The sequence below is a fragment of the Pseudopipra pipra genome, chromosome 11 (assembly GCF_036250125.1).
Source record: "Pseudopipra pipra isolate bDixPip1 chromosome 11, bDixPip1.hap1, whole genome shotgun sequence".
Taxonomy (NCBI): Eukaryota; Metazoa; Chordata; class Aves; order Passeriformes; family Pipridae; genus Pseudopipra; species Pseudopipra pipra.
The window spans coordinates 16,111,610-16,133,231 of NC_087559.1; the positions used below are offsets into that span (position 1 = coordinate 16,111,610).

Below are 21,622 nucleotides of genomic sequence, written 5' to 3' on the forward strand. Positions count from 1 at the left end.
GCCACAGCAGTATTTCCACACACAAGAAGGATTTCCAGTAGAAACCAGCAATGTTGGCACCTCAAAGTCCAGACTGCTGGCAGGTGCTGAACCTCCTCCTTACACAGAACACTGCCCTGGGGAGCTGCCAGTCTCACACCCAGAGCTGAGCCACGGGTGCACCATCCTGACCCCGAGCTCTGAAACCATGGGCAGGCTCTGCTGTGGCTGAGCAGAGGAGAGACCAAAGGGAGAACAACTTCTGCAGCATCCACAGGGCCAGTGCCAGGGGAAGATTCCCACCTCTCACCTGCTGTTCACACCACTGCTGCACCACAGCTCCAGCACTGCTGCTCTGTTCTGGTATTGCTCCTGCACAACTTCAAATAAGTGAAGTCAGATATTTTAGTCATTCCAACTCATAAAACACACTGTACTCTCACAAATGATCAGAGAACTGTGTTGGCTTTGGTGCTCATCAGCCCTCCCGTGGCAGAGTGAAAGCCCAGCTGATGTGGTATGCAAGGAGCCCTCTCTGCAGGAGAAAAGAAGTTTCTAACCCAGAACTACAAGATAATGGACTTCAAAGCTGTGGGGTTTATGCATGGAAAACCTGTCACTGGTGCAGGACTGAAACCTGCTTATCTTGGCCTTTCACATGGTGTAATTTGACAGGGCCCGTGGCACATCTAAAGGGAAGGAGATGGAAATGCATCTAACTGTATTGAATTTATTTACTTATTTATTTTTAAATAGTGGCCGGAGTTACTCTCTTCAGCTCATGAGCAGCCCCTGTAGAAGTGGATTAGAACATGGGCCACAGCAGGTGGATAAAAAGTAAAATCCTTTACGAGGTTTACCCACACTGGTCAGAAATACATTTGTAAGTTGAAGAAATCATTATACTCCTGGGAGTCCTTGGGTAGGAAATGAGTTTATCATTTGCTAGCAAATGATTTTGACCTTTCCAGCAAAGGTTAGAGGACAAAGATATATTAACTGGAGTAATTTAAGTCAAGTGTAAAGTAACTAAGAGTTACGTGGCCTTGGGGAAGAGTCTGAAGTCTTTGTTGCTGGAGATGTTTCAGCATTTGGTGGCATTTACTATTTTAGGAACAAAATTATCATCGTAAATTTCTGGGCTTTTACCTGGATGGGACTGTGATTATTTAAATCTCTGAACAAAGTTTATTGCCCACTTCATCTGTCTCTTGATACCTGTACCACAACACTGAACCAGGCTGCCAGGCTTGTGTTGTCAGCTCTAAGGCAGGTCATCTTGGTGACCACAGAGGCAGCATTTGCACCCCACTATGGCTGAGACGAGAACTTGGTTAATTTGACTGTTAATTTCATTAATTAATTTTTGTTAGTTTTTTTCCAAATGCCTCTGAATTTTAGCAAAATAAAAACCCAACCAAAGCAGCCTCACTACAAACCTTTCCCAAGACCTAAGTTCCTCATTTCTGTGTTTCCCTATGCTCCCAAATAATTCTAGGTGCATTAGGGAACATACAACCAGATTTTACCTGATTTCTCCAATAGTTAAGGTCTGGGCAGATCAGAGCTATTATTACCCAAACAATCAAGAATATGCTTCCTAATTTTTCCATTTTGCTACAATATAAGACCAAAACTTAGGATTGAAAGAGACTTTACTGTAATACTCAGGATAAGAGCTTGCTGAAGCACCACCTTAAACAGTAAATCATTGCTTTTACAAGTCTCAAATGGAAAGCAAAAATTCCTGTTGTGCTCAGATGCCTTGAATTTTACTAATTCTCTACATTCTACCCAGATTATTGCTCCTGATGTCAGGGCTGTTGGATGAAGATGTGTGGGCCTCTGCTCTCACTCTGCAATATAATGAGAACCAGTTTATCTCTTATCAGTTTCTAGAAAAGCTCAGCTATCTAAGGTTACCCAAAACGTGCTCTATTTTCTGCTGCTAAATTAATATTTAGGGAAAAAAATTAACATATTTTTTCAATGTAAATTACTGAAAAACAAGCAGTTAGGAAGTCAGCCCAGTATAAAACACTGATGTTTGAAGGCAATGCACAGAACAGCTAAACATTCAGTCCTGTTAACATGTATTTACAGAGTTATCTAGAAATAGGAAAAGAAGAAAGAGAAGCTTGACTCAACTCTTCTCCAAAATATCAGCTAGCCAAGCTGGGGACAGACATTTCTTCCTAATGCTGAGAAAAGGCATCCCAGGGAAGGAGGTTGTGTGCTGATACTTTAAAAGGGGCCTAAGTTCTCCCATATTTTTCAGCTGAATGATTTATTTTCAGGCTAGACTCCCAGAATGGAGGAGGACAGTAACAGCCTTCTACCCAACATAATAAGGACATTTTACACAGAATATGGAAAACCCATTAATTCTCTGCCCTGTTTCACAACAGGGATTTAAAACAAGCCTTCCCTTTCCCGGGAAGTGCTTTCACTCTGGAACAGGAGTGTGTCCCAAGGCTGTGCTGTGCAAGCCACCGAGCACATCCCCTTCATGAACACAAAATGTCCCCAGAGAAGCCCCAAGTCTTTTTGGGCAGCCCAGGGAAGCAGAGAAGCAAACTTCAGAGCTTCCCTGTTTGTAACAGAGACTAATAGTGGCTGAGCTGGCAGTGAAAAGAAAGTCTCCCTGGCCTGATTAGAGCACCTACTTAACAGGCAGGACACTGAGGTGTCAGTTCTGCCCTCGTGGATTTTCAACCTCTTTAGACAAACTGAAGGAGTCCTAATAAAAGACTGAGAACAGCCCTACAGACTCTACCGTGGTGGCCTGAACATGGGCTGCTGAGGTCCTTTTAGGTAGGATTTTGTTATATATTCAGCAAAGTCCACCACCCCAAAATGCAGAGCCAGAGGAAGAGGAGTGTCTTCACTGCTGCCCACCTCTCTCCGTCCCATTTCTGTATAAATCCAGCTTTTTATTTCCTTTGCTCCTCTGATGTTAAAGATACATTAAAAAATACATCAAGGATTTGATCCAAATTAATTTCTGCTTTGCTTTTCATCTTAACAAAAAGAAGTATTTGTTAAAATCCAGACCAAACTGACTTTTTCTTTCCAGCTATAGAAAAGGTTCACGCAGCACTAACTCAGACTTCCTGAGACTACAGACAAGAAGGAGAAAAAGAAAAATGCTTTAATAATCGTAACAATATTTACAGTTTAAAACCACTTTTCGATCTCGGTGTTATTCATGTTTTGTCTCAGAGGGAAACTGAGGCACCATTCACTGACTCACACTGAAGGCCACAGAACACAACCAGGAGTCAAACACTGGAGGTCATGCTGCCCTTAACACCATGTGTCAGTGCTCAAAGAATTTTCTGTAGCCGAATATGAGTTGAAGCACAAACTACATTTCATAAGATACTATCATCACTCCTTTGACAGTTTACAGAGTGAAAACACCTGTTTTTTTCTGTAACAAAGTAACTTTTCCTCAATAACATGCATTAAACCACAGTTTCAGTCTAAAGCAAACTCCAACTTGTATTCAGTGAAATACCAAATGAGAAAATAAAGAGTTTTCAAGAACTGTATCAAGATCTTGCCACACATTTCTCCTTCCTGGGCTACTCCAGCATTCAGCATTTTCTAGTGGCCCTTACTGTTCCTCTAGTCATCTGAAACTTGAGGTCAGATGCTCTACTGTAAGAGTGGGCCCTGATGTTACCAAGGCCTCAATTTTCACTTTTTTGAAAGTATTATGAATGGGAGGAAAAAAAAAAATCACATCTTTTCCCTGTGATCTGTGCAGCAGCCACAATAGTCACATCCACTTCAGCAGTTGCCTCCAATGGCTTTCACCTTCTCTCAGAAACCACGAGCCTCTACCCATCTAGATGTTCACAGAATTGTAGAATTGGTTTGGGTTGCAAGGAACCTCAAAGATCATCAAGTTCCAACCCTCTACCATGGCAGGGACACCTTCCACTAGACCAGGTTGCTCCAAGCACCACCAGCCTGGCCTTGGACAGTTCCAGGGATGGGGCATCCACAGTTTCTTTGGGGAATCTGTGCCAGGGCCTCACCACCCTCACAGGCAAGAAATTCTTCCTAATATCTAATCTAAACCTGCCCTCTGTCAGTTTGAAGCCATTCCCCCTTGTCCTGTCAAAAGTAACTGCTTTGGAGCCACGAGCAGCTCCCTTGCCCCTGGCAGGATGGACATCACAAGGAACGACAAAACACAGAGACTGAGAGCATTTTTTTAAAGACAGAAGGAAGACAGGAGTCATGTCGTTCAGCTACAGCACAAAAGATCACAAAACTAACAACCTGCCAGGAATTAGGAATGCTGTGCCCTAGCTGGGAACATACTCCAAAGCTGGGAACATACTTCCCTCCAAAGCAACGGCCTCTTTCTGACTACCCCTCACTTCTGAACAGCCCCCAGGATGCAGACCCAGGATTCACTTTCTGGCTTGGTCATAACGACCCTGAACTTAGTGGCAATTCCTGCGGCTCACGATGCAAAGGAGCTGAGCTGCCCTCTCCTGGGAGCAGTGCAGGCAGCAGGGCAGCCTCCCACAGCCAAGCGCGTCATTAGCAGGTAGGGAACGGTGGAACGGGAAATGAATGCACCAGGCAGCCTCCTCCAGATGGACTGCCCAGCTTTTCCATCCACAGCTTCACTAAAACTGGACTTCGTGCTTAGGATTCAACTTATGCAGCATTTCTTCTGCAGGCTTCAGAAATGGTCATTTGGCATCAATTTCGTTGCAGGTTTTCGCAGACAGGGACCCACGTGGACTGTTAGATTTAATCAATAGGGCAAAGATTAAGTGAAGGCTGTGTCAGAACAAGAGCTTACAGGGGATTTTAACGGGGCTGACATAACACAGCCTGAACAGGTACCTGGTGCTGGACATGGCAGAAGCGTGTTTGCACTTAGGATTTTCCCAAATCTCCTGTTTATTTACTAGAAACAAAAGGAGTCTCAGCTCATGAGTGACGAAGGGAAGTAAATCAGCCTGCAGCTGTAACCCAAAGCACAGTTTGAGCTCATTGAAAACGAAAAGAGTTTTCATTGTTACATGTTTTTATTATACCTTGAAGCAAAGGACTTGGAGCTGGGGGACAGATTAGTGACAATATCATACAACTTTTAGCAGTATCAGCCTGCCCTGCCAGGTCCCTGCTCCCCATCTAGGAGACACCAGTGTAGACAAAAGTGAGGAGTTAGCTTACAAAGGACACAGGAGACATATAGATATATCTGTATTTAAAAAAATATTTTCTTGAGGGTTTTTTTGGAATATACATATGATGGGTTTGAAGTAGTTCTAGTGGTAAAAAGCTGGAATTTCCAGGAACATTTCTCCACTGAGTTGTTGACAGAAATCACAAGGTGGGTGATTTCTGCAATTTAAAGAGTGGGAAATCACAGTCAGTATGCTAATTAGGATGAGTTCTAGGAGAAAACATCTAAAGCAAAGTCCACCAGGAATAAGATGAGTATATGCTCTTAAGAATAAAAAAAATATTTAAATTGCCTATTCATATTTTTGTTTCTTTGGGAGATTTTTTGTTTTATTTTAAAAGAAAGTTACATTTCTCTAATAACTACTTCTTCTGCAGGCACTTGGGATAAGGACTATCAGGTGAGTCACTTCATGAATATTCCTGCCTCCATATGGCATGTACAGGAAATCCATTAGAATTAATATATCTTTACATGGTTATTTATTTGAGTAAGCCTTCCCTTCAAAGTGCTGCTGCTGTTCTCTTAACATAATAATTCTCATAAATTACTCTTTTCTTCAGTGTTCTATAAGCAAGGAACATAAAGACTCAGTGCTGCTATGGTAAGACCCATTACTCTGGCTCATTCCAAAGAAAACACCATATTTTAAGCACGTTTCTCCCAACAACAAATGCCTCTCTACATTTTGGAAGCTGCAGATGCCATTTTTAAGTAAGGGGGGAAAAATTTCAGCCATCACTTGCAATTATTAAAAATTCATTTGTTTCTGGCTGCTTATTGCTCACATAAATTTGGGACACACTACCATTCATTTCCTGACTAACCATAGCTGCTTCCAGACTTCCAGTCTGCCTGGGGTCTTTGACAGGGCTCCTGATGAGAGACACACATAATTGGTGAGTATTTTGCATGGAACTGGATAAATTACTAGATCCTCACTTAAATTCAAGCCCAAATCACTCTGCTGAGTACAACTCAGCTAAGAAAATTGCTCAGGATCTCCAGAGCTTCCCATGTACAATTTTCCCCTTTTCATTTGACTCTATTTGAATTAATTTTTCTGAAGAGAGATCAGGTGTTTTCTTGTGGTTTGTTCATAATCACATTCACTAAAGGCTTTAGATAAATGGGCTGGTTTGGAAAAATGTTGTTATGCTCTACTCTTCATATTTAGTATCATTTTTCTGAAGGACTACCTGTAAGCCGTGGGAGGGAGCCCAACAAACATCACATGGAGAGCCTGATCTCCTTTCCAGGACCAGCAGCTCTGCCAGACACAGGTCACACTCCCAGGACCGAAGGACCACAGCAATTTCTGACCTTTTCCTTTCATATTCTCTTTTCTCCCTCTTCTCCTCCTGCGTTTGGCATCCTCCCTTAAGGGGCTGGTATAGCCCAGAACTGGACTCTCAAGGAGAGGAAGGGATAGACAAAAAGGCACAGAGCTGGCAGCATAAGCAGAAATGGCAGAAGAACCTGAGAGTCACAAAGCCTTAAAGAAAACAGGATCATATCCTTCCTGCCACTGCAGATGGGATGCAGTGCTGCTTACAGGACTCAGAGGGAAGGAGAAGAATAATCCAGTTACGCTCTATGGACTTCAGGAAAGCAGATAAACCTGTCTCCTACTCATCTTGCCCAAAACAGCCTCGGTGGCTAGGAAGCTTTTCAAGGAGCAAAGCACCAGCAGCAGTTGGTGCCATCTGTCCCACTCTCATTCCTTCTCACTCAAACAATTTATGTCCCAGTTAGTGAGAAAGGTAAAAAAAAAAACAACAACAAAAAAACAACCTGCAGCTGGCTGATAGCCAGGGAGCAGGAGAACAGGAGGCAAGGAGACAGAAGGCTACTTTTAGCTGAATAATATAAAATAAAAATAATATTAATAAAAGTAATTTTAAAAAATGTGATTGCTAAATGACACCACCTCTCTACAGTCTACTCTTTTGCCCCTGTGCCTGAAGATGAATGATTAGGCAGAAAATCAAACCATAGTATGGTTTTACCAATAATATTGCTTAAACGCACCAAGCCAGCACAGTTCCTGAAACAGCTCCACAACAGGAATTTATTCCAGAGATTAAACTCAGTTTCTGGTTTTAATTTTCAAACAGCGACACAAACACCCTTTGTCCACCCTCTGGGTATCCCTTCTCCAGAGACAAACTGGAGAAAAAACAACATTTAGCAAAAGCCATTGCACACACTCACACTGCTTGTACTTGGTTGTTACACACTGACTTTCTAGATCTTAAGCCCACCTAATCATTTCAGCTTTGTGGGGTTTCAAAGTTGATTTGCATTTAAGAATTCAAGTTTGTCTCCAGTGTGACATGTTTAATGCACCTTCTAGACATGAATTGAAGCTGGAAGAGCCACTTCCATTAGCTCTTGCTCTGAACAAGACCAGAGGCTGCTGTGCTGCAGCACAGGCTGAGCCTTGCTGCCCTTCCAACACCACTTCCCAAACACACACCCATCATTTGGTCTTGTGTGGGCACTGACTATTTTGCAAAAGAAATTAAACTTCTCCCACAGCTTTATCCTTCCCATTCAGTACAAGAACTACACTTATTTTTAAACAGACCTCCAGAATTTGGCTTTTGGTACAAGGATTTTCCTCAGGCCAAGAATTCACATTCACTTTATACAGGGTGACAGCATAAGGCAGAGTCATTGAACACTACAGAGATGCCCACAGCTGTCCTGAGGTTACTCCTGTGCTGCTCTAGTATATGTGGAGCACGACTGAAGCAACAAGGGGATGTTGGACACAAGTTTTTCAATTCTCTGTTGGCCACACCATAAAACTCCTGAGGTCTCTGCACCAGGGTAAGACAGTGACAAGTCTCAGGACCCTTCATATTTGCTATTCCACACTCTTCCCTCCAGACATCCATGGCAATTCTCAGTCAAAAGCAGCTCTGACACTTTCCAGTGGAGGAGGAACATAATGTAGACCCTCCTCTCATCACAAGCTTGGCTTAACCCAGCAGTTTGGCATTCCCAGCAGCTTTCCTTCACTTGGGGATGCTCTGCTCCCTGTGTCCTGCTCAGAGATGCAGCACTCAGCATTTTTACTAAGACACACAGAGACAGGACCTGTGTGTTACCTTTGGGGAAGTCCTGAGCACAAACGCTTCCCATTCTTCCTCCTCCCCTCAAGTACAACTGTTCACAGCTCAGCAGCAAAGGCAAGGGAGAAGGAGGATGGTGTAGGGCTCATGAAATAATAACCACTAGTTGCTAGAACCAAGCACTGAAACACACAAATAAGCATAGAAACGTTCCCTGTTCCATCTGTATTGCAAGCACTGCAGTGTGAAAGCTTCAGGCCTCCTTTGAAAGAGTCCTCTGGCAAAAAGAAGTGACCCAGTCTAAGATACTTCTATTCAACAGTGACGAAGCAGCGAAAAGACAACATTTTCCTTTCTGCTGTCATTTTGAAGCCTGTTTACTTGCAACCTTAAAAGGAAGTGAATTACCTCCAGGAAAGGAAGAAAAAAAAGAAAAAGAAGGATGACTGCCTGGTCTCCATAGAACACCTCAATACCCATAAATGTTCCTCTTACAGAAACTAGTATTAGAGACCTTGGATGGCATCTTTCATTCTGTGAATTGCCCAATTACTTCAGAAAGATGTTGTGGCATTGTTGAATGCTGATAGAAACCCATTGATCTGTTCACAGACTCACCCATACACAAAGGATGGAAAACACTCCTGGCTCTGAGCTTCTATAATGTGCCTTATTGATTCTCTGAAATGCCAAACTCTGCCCTTATTTACACACATGCTGTGCTGCAAAGCCCACATACATAGAAAATGCCCTGCCCAATTTTTTCCTTCTTACTGAAACATTTTGTATGAAAGATTAAATCAGCTGTAAGTAACAGACATGGATTTTTGCTTATGTTTACAGTGCAGTTTTACCCAGAGAGAACTAAACGTGGATTTGTATGCTGCTGTGACTTTTCAGCTCAGACTAGCATACATTTAATAAACTTGTTCAGACCTGTCTTAAGAATGTTGGACTCCATGTGGTTTATTGATTGGTTTGTCTACCCAGGGCTCCAGAGCTCTCCCTTCACCTGCAGAGTTTGTCCATACAGGACATACAGGAATTAGCAATCCCCATGTTCCCAGATGTGCAGTGTACAATCCCTGTGCTCACATACACACACACACAGAGTTTATTTGAGCTTACACAAAAGCCACTTTTCCTGCAAAAGCCCAGGGTAACAGGAGTCAGAAAAACACTCAGTTGCCACAAAAAAAACTTATCACTCACTTTTAGGGCTCTTTCAAGCCACTTTAATGCCTTACAAAGCTTATTGTACCTCACACTGCAGCTGATCAGTAGGATTTCAAGGTCTGGTTTTGGTCTTTTCACTGAGGCACTTGCTAGTCAGAAAGATTTTGTTCTCTAGCACATGGCTGTTCTCTTCACACTCAAATATAAGTTTTCACTGATATTACTTCAATCTCAAAGCGTGAATTTTTTGCCAACACAGTTCTGCTGGTACTGTTTACCAGTTCCCTGCTACTGTCTGTCTTATGAGCAAGACTACTCAGGGCTAGTAAAGACCTGACTTTTTCTAAGAACTTCACTTATTTAACCATTATTCTGAAACAGAATAATGTCTTTTCATCTATACTAGACATAAAATAATTGTGTTCATCAGGCTCGGTAAGACACTTCTCTGAAAAACCACAGGAAGCAGATCTGACTAGGAATGTATCATTTTCCATGGCTGGCTTTGGAATAGATCAAGATTTGCCCCATACTAATTTTCATCAAATTAATAGGTATCACAGCCTGCACAGTACCACCCTGAGCAGAAAGTTGCCCAATGGGCCACATTTGCTTTCATTACATCTGCAACAGACTGTGCAGAAAGTAAGGCAGGAAGCAGACACGACATCCTAATGGTTTTATTCCAGTGTTTCCATGGGCTCTCAGCAAAACAAAGAGTACTCTGCAACACAGAGCAGGTGCTGCTCTCTACAGGGTAAATACTGTGATTTCTCCTACCTTCTTCTGAGGTGGAGGGTGATCCCCAGACTGACATGTGCTCTGTATAGCTGTCCTGGCACAGGGAGGTCACTTGCTCTAGTTCTCTGCAGAGTTCAGACACTTCTGGTTGTTGCCTCTGCATCTCCTTTTTCCAAGCACACAGTGCTCAGTGTCTCCCATAGGACAAACTTCCAGAAGGCAGGAGTGGAGGCCACCAGCTCTCCTGAGCAACTGAAAGGAGAAAGATAATCAACAGCAACTGGGTAATCATAGAATCCCAGAATGGTTTGGGTTGGACAGAACATTAAAGCTCATCTCATTCCAACCCTCTGCCCTGGGCAGGGACACCTTCCACTATCCCAGGGTGCTCCAAGCCCCATCCAACATGGCCCGGAACACTTCAGGGGTGGGGCAGCCACAGCTTCTCTGGGCAACCTGTGCCAGGGCCTCACGACCCTCACAGGGAAGATTTTTTTTCTAGCATCTAATCTAAACCTGCTCCCTGTCAGTTTGAAGCCATTCCCCCTTGTCCTGTCACTCTATGCTCTTGTAATGAACTGATGTGGGGTTTGCTGAAGAGGAACAGAACAGAGGGGGCAAAGGGGAGAAAACCACTCCAAGTCCTAACACTCACCTTGCTCCTGCACACATCAAGGGGTGAGGATTTGTTCCCCAATGACCAAACTCTCATCTCAAACATCTGTGTCTGAACTAGAAGAAACAGGTTAACGTGCAACTGATTCATAGGCCATGTGCTGGCCCTCTCCCCAGGGATGTATTTCACCCTGGAGTTTAATTAAACTCTCCTCCTTAAGCAAACAGTATATTCTTAAGGGATTCTGAGGACAATTCATTATTCCCAGTTGATTTCCTTCCATTACTGTATGTAGTCATTTCTTATTTCTGTCACACCTTTTGTGTATTCCATACAGCAAACCTAAGTACCATACCATTAGCATACTGTAGCTGCACAGGCTCCTTCCAAAAATTTACAATCCCAGGCTAATTCCAGTGAAGTACAGAAAATAAAGATCAATTTTGCCACATCTGAACTAAACTGGATTTAATTCCATCCAACACACTCAAATGACATGTCAGGAAACACAAGATTCTGTAAGGTCCTGAGCTGAATTACAACCAGTATTAAAGCAGTGGACTGGAGATGTCAATTGTACAATATCCTCCTAATGTTTATTAACTTCTCTGTCAATGAGAATCACTGCTCTGACAACAGACTGGCTGGTGAAAAATCATTGTCCATCTGCTCCCAGCTCACATCCAAGGGTAAAGGACTTGCTTTCTTTGCTGGAGTGTAAAATGTCATTTGAGTTTAAAAAGCACTAGAAATGCCTCTGCTAACACATGCAGTGAGCCACGGAGCTCAGGCTGTTTTACAGGGGCACTGCCATAACATATCAGGAAAAATTAGCCATTTAAGAACTTCAAAATCTCCCACTCCAGAGCCGGGGCTGAGGCTGCCACGTGCGCTGCTGGAGCCGAACGAAGGTCAGCTTCTTTTAGTGTTATGTCACCGTGCCAGGCGCTGCCACAGCCACTCTGAAACACTCACCATCTCCCAAACTGCCTTCAAAACACTGCTTCAGCCAACGCCACGTTATTTTGCTTGCCAGCATGTTAAGAAAACGCTGTTTCAGCATCCCCACAGTGCTCATCAAAATGCTGCACAAAAACCACGCGGTGGCCAGAAATGAGTCATTAAGGACTCCAACTTCTGATGTTTGTATTGCCATGTACACATCAGTTAACTGACATCCTCCTGACAGAAATCACTCCTGAGAAGCCTGGTACAAGTCTAAACAATTGACTGGATCCAGAGTTTAGAAAAATCAATACATTAACTGTATGCTGCACTGCCTACAAACCTTCAGGCCTAGAACTAGACAGGTTGCATCAGGTACACCGACATGATAACACTAATTAGATAATAAAAGTACAATGTAAAACAATTGATGTCTAGATAAAAAAACTACAGTGGGTGTTGGAGGTTTTCTCTGTGGGGAGAACAGAGGCGTGTGCCTTATTCTGGAGCGAGGTAAGGAATGACTTGTCTAATTGAAACTACGGAGGCGTAGAGGGAAGGGGGCAAGAAAGACAGACGGTAATTATATGAGCTGGCAAGTGGCCAGGACACTGGGGTTAGCAGCTACATGCTTTCAGAAACCATCATGAGATCTTATGTGATTACAGCCCATCAAGAACCTAGCTCTAATCCTTACCCAAGTTACATTTGGCAGCAGAGCAAGGCAGCAGTCCAAGACACTGCTTTTCTTTGGGCTGAAGGACAGAAGTCACCTATAGTCCTGTATCCTTATTCTTTGCTGCCAACTTCTTTCGGAGGTTTCTTGTCTAACAGTAGCAAGGCCTTGGAGAGTGAGGCCCTGGTGAGATACCACATCCCTGGAGCTGCAAAAGCCTTGGCAACCATCCCCTCAGGGAGGACTTGCCGTAAACAGCTGTGGAAGGGTTCATGAGCATGGCCTGAGCAGCCAAAGCTCTGAGAGCAGCGCTGCAGAGGGTGCAGGGCAGTCACCTCTGCCACTGCTGTCCCACCAAATTCCCACAATTGCAGATGCCCTTGTGCAGCCTTCTCTGAATGATGTACAGACATCAACACCCTTGGGGACCAACAGCAGTACCAGGGCTACAAGCGAGCAAGCAAAAATTTTCTCCTTCAAAACTTAGAAATCCCATTTCATCAGATCTACCACAGCTGCAAGGATCCTTTTGATCACAGAGGGTGTAGATTGTGCTGCTCCCAGGGTATGGTGCTTGTTTATGTTTCTCGTGCTCTTATTACACATTATTCTCCCAGGTTCTATTTGGAAAGGACATTGCTCTCAGTTACACTTACAGTACTTTATTGTTAGCATCCAGGATACCATTAGTGTTAGAATTGCAAGAGACTATGACAAGAGTTAGAATGAAATGCCAATACCATGATTTGCTGTTTACAATACAGTGCCTGGTATTTCCAGATATGATATAGAAGCAGCATAAACACTTAAGTGTATTACATGTGCCATAAACATCTAAATTTCTGTTGCTATTTTTAAAAGGATCAAAGAGACTAAAGTAAATATTATCCCACTTAATTGGAAACAATTGCAGAATGTTTGTCAGAATCCCCAGACACCATCTAGATCCATAGCCCCAGCTAACAAGGGCTGCAAGGATGAACCAGAGAACACCTTGCTCAGCAAAGAGCCTTCTCATTATATTACGTACAGGATACACATTTATCAGGAATCAGAAGAGCTTCAGGCCTGGATTTCAAAATATAGCAACTATTTGAGGTCACTCTCATAGCACTTGAGCTGTCTTTGTGTTTTCCCCCCAGTACAAATCACTAGCTTTGGCTGTGTATATGAATATGCAGGATGTTCCCCTGAACACACTGCTGGAGTGATGGGGGTTTTTCAGTGTGTGCTGCCTCAGTCATTCGTTATTTGTGTATTTGTTTCCCTTTCTGCTTCAAAAGCAATCCTTCCTTACCTCATAAGATCAGATCCACTTCAGGACAACTAAGATTTAAAAAAAAAATCTTTTTTTATCTACAGTTACACTATTCAAAGCTTGAAACATCCCAGCTACTCCTTTATATTTCTTTCCAAACTTCAGCCTCACGCAGCATCCAGAGAAATCATTTTATAATAGGTAGCGTTACAGAAACATCAAAGTTGCCATGGAAAAGGCTCTTTGGGCACCCCCCAAAGCCCAGTGGTTAGAAGAAGAACACGGCACAATTTCATACAGGCTTGGTCAGGAGATTGGTTTGGGCAGTACCTGAGGTACCAACGAGGACTAAGGTGCACCTGGCCAACCAAGCGGCCCAAAAACATCCATTGAGCCCCCAGTGAAGAAAAGAATCCAAATCCCACCATAAAGGATGTGCATTTTGCAGTGTTCTGTGTCCTGAGTGCAGGCTCTGTGATGCTTCATTTGGAAAATCATATTCCAAGTTAGTAGATGGTGGAACAAGTGAGAATTTCAGGGTACTGCACAGGATTTCCCCCAAAGGAAGGGCACAAGATGTGTTATTCAGCACTTCAGGAGGTGTCTGCCCTTGAAAGTGCTGTTGAGAGAATGCCAATATTCAGGGCAATCCAAATGCTGGGACATTTTTGGCCCCACATAATATTAAGGAGGAAAAAAAATAAATTGAAAGGTAAGCACAACCTCTTCGTAATAAAAATTTTCTTATCTCTTCTCTATAAATTTGTGCTCTCAGGGTTTTACGTCTCGGTCATTTTTAAAATCACATCAGGCACCAACCTGCTACAACACAAGTAACAAACCTCCAGGCAGTTATTATTCAACAATGGACTTAAAACTAATGTAGCAATTTTTAGCTACCTCCAAGCAAAACAAAAACACATTTCCCAAAAATTTCCAGCCTTAAAAAAGAAAAAAAAAAAGTCTGTCTTCTTTAGGAAGCAGCAGAAAGGTAGCACACAAGTTGCACGGTGGGGAAAAAAAAAAAAGAAAACATACAGATTACAACTTCTTTTAGTGCTTCTCACTGCCTGCAGTGCTTTTCACTTGGCTGAATCCCACTTTTGCAGGCTCAGAAACAATGAGACCTCCAACAAGTCCAGCAGCCAGAAAGGATAGGATTGCACATGGCCATCCAAAAATGCCAAAAAAACAAGTAATAGAATCACAGAATATCCTGAGCTGGAAGAGACCCACTAGGACCACCAAAGCCAAACTTATGACCCTGCACAGGACAGCCAGAAGATCCCACCGTGTGCCCAAAAGCATTGTCCAAGTGCTTATTCAATGCTGGCAGTCTTGGTGCTGTGACCACTTCCCTGGGGAGCCTGTTCCAGAGCCCGACCACCCTCTGGGTGAAAAACCTTTTTCTGAGGGACTGCTAAGGGGTAACTGCCCAACAGGCATTCAGTAGAGGATGGTAGGTTTTTTCCAAGATGGAAGAAGAAACAAGGCATATACATATAAACATCAAAGAGATAAAAAGAAAGGCTGAGAGGAGAGGACCAGTCCGGCCCCCACCAGACACTCGCTGCTCAAGCAGGGATTGTTGGCATTCTTTTGCCATGAAAACAGATGCAATTTTCACTCCTTCTCCCAGCAACATTAAACTCTACTTTTGGGTTTCTTTTCAGGACCTAATACAGCAATCAGGTACACACACACTCTCATGGAGGCCAGAGATGGCCAGGGAAGAGAAGTGCAGCTGCTACAAGTGACACTGGCACAGCATTAAAAGTCAGAGAGACACCAGATCTCCTGACCCACCTGCATTTTGCTACTGCAGCAACACTCAGCACTGGGAGCTGGATTTCCAGGGATCGCCAGGTGTGCAGTGCAGAAACATTTGCACTTTGTAAGTCCCAGAATCCTTTCTTTTTTTTTTTTTTTTTTTAACCTATCATATCCAAGGTTGCTCTGAGAACAAAACAGCTTTTAGTAGAAAAAACCTTTACTGCAAAAGTGAGTTGAGTGATAAAAGAGACAGCTCGTCATTTCTCCCAAGATGAAATTCCTCTACAGAAATTCTTCCCTGTCCCAACAAGAATGCTCTGGGAAGCAGAGCCTCCTACCTAGCACAGAGGGACTTGCTTGTGCTGGCACCAAAGAAGGCACAGCTCCCCACAAAACCCCCTCAGATGACAAAATGATTGTCCTTTCTGTCATGTTAAATATGGAGAAAGTGGCAGCCCTTGTGAGGAACACAAGCCTCAGCAGATGTCAGTGAGTAGCATCTACAGAAGACAACCTTGTGGAAAAAGCCCTCCCTGGGCTGTCCATTTAAGTTGCTGCTTGGCTCTGAATCTCTCTGAGAACAGATTAACCTGGGGCAGCCCTGCCAGAGCGACAGATTGGCTTGAGAGGAGGCAGACAAGTGACCCAGGTACCACGAGCACAAAACATGAGCCTGCTTTTGAATCTCACAGTTCCCAGCCAGGAATGTTGTCCTTGCTGGCTGGTCTACAAGACGCTACATGCCTTTTGCTGTGCCAACACACAGTGACATTTTATTCAGAAATTCAGCAGCATCTGCTGTTTCAATGGCCAAGTTTCTGCCTCAGCAAAACTCGGACTGGATTATAGCTAAGTGGCCAGACAGGTGATAACATGGCAAAGTCTCCCTCCTCCTCTCAGGGTTGGCTTTTCACAGGGATGCAAAGGGGCTAACACTTAATTCTGGAGGTGTGGAAAAGCTGTGCACACTTCAGCTCTCTCTACGTACCACAGGCACCAGAGATGATGTGCTGCTTGACTTCAGGGAATAACTGAGTGTGTGTGAGGAGTGCCAAGGTCAGCAGAAAGGGAAAAGAAGGAAGATCAGAAATAGGCCTCAGGCACCCCAGAGAGCCATAAAATGTGGGAAAGCTCTAGGTGGGAGAATGTACCACCCCATCTCCACAATTTGTTGTTACATTCACTCTTTGTACATTGAGAATCCAAATACAGCAACCCCACAAAGTTTTAGGGGAGAAAAGGGGGAGAAAACAGTGTCCAGGACCATCCAGGAGCATCATCAGGCACAGAGGTACAAACAGTAGGAAACCAGTGCTACATTCCCACAAAGAGGTGTGTCTCACAGTATACAAAAACTGTCCTGGAAAAGGTTTTCTCCAGCTACACAATTTTAATAAGCTCGGACCATCTTAAAATCAAGCAAAGGCTATTGAGAGAAAAAGGCCTGCAGGCACCAAAATACTTAGCTTATTTTAGTGCTTTAGCTTAGCAGCTTGTTGCCAGCAGCCAGGCTGAGGACAACAGAGTCTGCAGCCATGATGTTAACACAAAGCAGAGACACCAAGACTTGCTTTCCACTCAGTAAAGCCTTCAAGATGTTAACAAAAAATTGTCTGCCAAAAATACAAGTGTCTTCTAGGGAATACTTCAATCACTTACTTTACCCACACTGCCTATATTCACAGTGAAAACATGCACTGGAACGGGAAGGGCATGACAGGGGAGGAAGGATGAGGACTGGTAAAACTCCAGAAGTTTCCATGTTCCATCCTTGGGTTCTGCAAGAGGTGACAAACGTGACCCCAGACTCCACAGAAGCAGTAAGTACTTTGCAGCAAACAAGCACTCTTAGGCGGATGTCATCACTCAGATCACAGTCAAATACTTCCAGACTAATACCTGGAATCCTGGCAAGATTAGCCAATGCTCAAGCTGTGCAGCAGATATCCTGATTTATGCCTGCAGGAGAAAAGAGGAGCCACAGCCTTCTCATTACTGTTGTCATAAAGTTTCTCTTTCAAGGAAAGAGTGTTTGGGAAGACTTTGCAAATACTGGTTGTGGAGGACACAAAGCAGGCAGAGTGCAAGAGGGATTTTCAGGGTTATTGCATGCACAGATCCCAAGCTGGTAACACATTGGATTGAGGGAGCTCCCTTTCCCTCAGCAGAAACTTGAGAGCTTGTCCCTCCGGACAGCTCCCATTTGCCCCTCTGTGAAGGGGGGAGGCCTGACTCTCAACCCGCCTCAGAGGAAGAACTTTCTCCAACCACAGCCCCAGAAATTGAAGGTAAAACCAAAAAAGCTTTTTTATTAGCATGGGTAGGCTGTGAGATTGCAGCCCAGCTGCTTCCCTCCCCTCACACACAGACCTCCCCTCAGCTCCTCACAACGCACCTCACGGCCACAGCGCTGCCAGCAGCATCCTCACAACACGTGTTTCCAGTTATTCCCTCCTAACCCCTCTGGCTTCACATTACAGAAGACCAATATAATGAGCTCATGTTCACTGTAGGTGGACAGGAGCAGAACTTGATCCAAAAAGGAGCAAAATCCTGCAGCTGCCATTGAGGTAAAGGCTTAGCGTGAAGTCCTAAATCACAGGGACCGGCAGATGCCGAATTGCACATGTGTGGGATTAAGTCACATCTTTCTCCAGGCTTCCATGTACAAACGTTTTAACAGCTACCTCTGTAAACACAGATTAAAAACATAAGCAGAGAAACGTGAAATCCAGGAGTGCATCTTCAGCTGCGCAGCTGGGGCCAGCTGGCACACAGCTGTCACGAAGCCCTGCGCCGCTCCGGCAGAGCCTCCACCAAAACTCCATCCCCCCTCTCCTTGAAACACTCCCCAAACAAAGCCTCGCAGCTCAGACCTGCCAAGTCTCCTTTATTTGGACAGAAACTCACTCACGCTTGGCAGCAGTTCGGTGCAATTTGAAGCTGGCTCAGACCTAAAGTGAAAAGATTAATGGGATATTTGAAATCTCACTCCCATTTTTCCTCAGATCTCACTTATGTAAAAGCTCTGATGTTGGTTGCTGAGCTCCTTAAAACATAATCTGCACAATGTGCCACAGTAAATAAACAGATTTAAACAGCAAGTCTGTTTAAAAGGAGTTTATTTAGAAAGCACACGCACCACTAAAGAGAGCTTATTTCTTATCTAACTCCAAGCACTTTGGAGGCAATCCTTCAGGGGTGTTCTGCAGGCAGGACCAGATTAATTTTGTTTGCAGCAATTATTTTCAGGATGTTCTCCACTCATATTAAAAGGCTGAAAGTTCAGTTAGTTTCTTGGCTTGGGGATTAGAGAAAAGCTGGAGACATAAAAAAACTTTGGGCCACACTTACCCAGCAGTGTGGCCTTCCCTTCCCTGCTTGAGCTGACTGGCCTTCAGCAGGGGAAGCAGTGAAAGTCTCTCTCAAACCTGCCATCAGAGGATCTGATGGACCACAACTTCAGTCTTACTTCTCAGCAGTTGCCTCATCCACACAAGTTGAGGCCTCCAAACTGAAGTACCTGAATTCCCCCACACACCTTTACTAGTCAGACAGACAGAACTGGAGTTGTCCTTCCTGCCAAGAGGCTGAAGAGGACCTCAGCAACCAACCACAGACAGGTTCTGAACACTAACACAGGACCAGCCACACCATCCGTTTTCGAAATCCAGATCTCAACCCAGTGACAAGTTGTACCATTTTCACATAAATCCAAGTGTCCAAGTTGAAGTAACAAAAAGCACATGTTCAACAGCCTTTAGCAATGCTTCAGGGCAGCAGAAACTCTGAATTCCCTCTGGAAATCAGGGGAAAACTGATACTCTTCCTCAATTTGGAAGGCCCTGAAGAAGCCCACTGAAGCCTGCTTATGATCATTGTGGACTCGAAGCTCTCAATAGGGCTTTGGTTTGAAAGGTTACAGAAGAGATGACAACCTCAGCCCACAGGTTTCCTTCCTGCCTGCTGGTGAGCTGGTTCAGTGCCGAGTCAGGAGAACAGCAAGCAGCCACTGAACCTACAGACACACTCTCTTGGCTGCTCATTCTCCTGCACCTCAGAACTTAAATATGGAAGGGGAGTGACCCACAGTCTCCGCCGCTATCTCAGGAGTTGAGAAGCTGAAGGAAATCTTTTTAATATCAAAAAATGATATTATTATTCAGGTTAGAAAAAGATTTGCACATTGCTGCTCAAGTCTGAAGTGGTTTAGTCTTCTCTAGTACCAAGGAACTGTATTCTGTCATGTATGCACACTTTGGCATTCACACAAAGCATTCCCAGCATCCTAAATCCCACCATGCCATTTCCTTCCACACTTCTTGCTCCCACTCCCATGCCTAAATCGCTAACTTAGATGCAAGTAATTCTCAAGGCTCCCTCTTCTTCTTAATTCTGTTTTTTTCTATGCCCTGCACAAGACACCAGTCAGCACTGTCCAACTCATTCAGGCAGCTCCTGAATGTCTTTTTATCTTTTCTGATGCCAAAACCTGTGGCTGCAGATCTAAGCACACCCCTTGGTACCAGGCTGCTGCTGACTACACTGAGCAGGGAATTACCAGCTACAGCAAACAGCAATTGCTGTACTAAGTGGTTTAATGTTTCAATAGTGGCAAAAATACTTGAGAAAGTAGGTGCTTCCATTGTTGCAGGAAATTAATTCCATGTGGCCCTGTATTACCCCCATTGCCAAACACAGCGTTGTGTAAGTGTATTGCAAACACTAAGTCTGTGCTGTGAGCATCAAAAAATGTTTACACTCAATCTCATGTATAACCCTTTGCCCATGAAACATGAGGCTGATGGGTATGAAAAAGCAGCCACCACAGACTACTGAGGAATACAAGTGAACAGTTGCATCTGAAGCATGTAACCCTCTGGCAGATCAGTGAGAGCTGACCCTGCTGACATCCCCTGCCACTGAAGAGGACAACATGTGGCCCTGAACGCCCGGCTGGGGTAATTCAGGGGGTCAGTACATGGAATACTGATTGTAAGGTATCAAAAAAAGCACTTCATTTGCTATGTTTTCACAGTAATTTGGAAAAGCCACTGTGCCTTGGCATCTGTCCTCTACAACCTTTTTTTTTTTTCAGTAGTGCAAATTCTTCCATTGTAACATTCCCCAGTGAGCATTTCTTACCACTACGAGAACAAAAAGCTGGGTTAAATATTGAATGGGATTCTTAATACACAAACAGTGTGGCTACTGAGCATAGGCCATTTTTCTTACATTATTCCACTAGTAACCTTCTTGGAAGCCTCTTTGGCTTTCAGATTTAAGGCATATAGCACCATTCCTCCTGTCTGCAGGCCAATAAAGCTGAGCTGAAGCCTGTCTGCCTTTAATTTGATTTTAGCATCTTTACACATTAGATTATTTACTGTAACAAAAGACAGACGTTCAAACAGACCCATTTTTGAAACAAATAAAGTCAAACATCTTGAAGCCACCTCTAGCTACCTGGAATCATTAAACACTCTGTAAAAGCAGAGGTCGATGACACCAAGCTATGCCACTATGGCCTTCATAGACAACTTGGCCAAATACAGAAATATCACAATTTTTCCACTGCAACACTCCCTGACTCTGTGTCTGAGTGATGCTTTCTATGAATTTTTAGTGCTGTGAGCCTTTCCACCCTCTTTCAAGGTCACAGCACTGTGTGCTCTGATGGCTCTCACAGTTACTCTACACGTTTCAGTTTCTAAAGGCTGGCAAACACAACACTTCGTACTTTGGATTTAATGTTGCAAGTCCAAGTTGTTCAGTTCCAGAGAAGGAAATATTTCCAAATTGACTTCTAGCACTAGTATACACAAACACCACTTGTGGAGGGAGATGAAAGAAAAAATGCAGGATTTCTAGTCTTTGGCCTCTCCTTTTAACCAACTCAGTTTCCTAAAAAGACAGAGGACAAATAAGTGCCAACATTTTGCAGGGAGCGCACAGAAGGAGCAGTGCAGCCATCCTGAGCCAACATAGCACACTGAAGTGAAACAAATACACAAATTCCTTTCAGATGAACCCCTTAAGTAGGAGGTTTTTCACCCTGGGATCCCTGTGCTTTAGTTCCTTTGAATAAACTCAAGTATCTGGACTTCAGCTCATCCTTCCCAGACACCTGTGGCATCACTGCAGCAGCTGCAGCTTCTTC

At 43.8% G+C, this 21,622-nt stretch overlaps 1 protein-coding gene across 1 annotated transcript in view; it reads right to left on the reverse strand.

The window, feature by feature from the left end:
- The window catches only part of SFMBT1 (Scm like with four mbt domains 1), a 153,109-nt gene extending 142,760 nt beyond the window's left edge, over window positions 1-10,349 (reverse strand). Inside the window, exon 1 of the mRNA XM_064667839.1 lies at window positions 10,234-10,349. The gene's annotated coding sequence lies outside the window, so the exon portion shown is untranslated. The remainder of the gene's footprint in view (window positions 1-10,233) is intronic.
- Window positions 10,350-21,622: the final 11,273 nt, after the last annotated feature.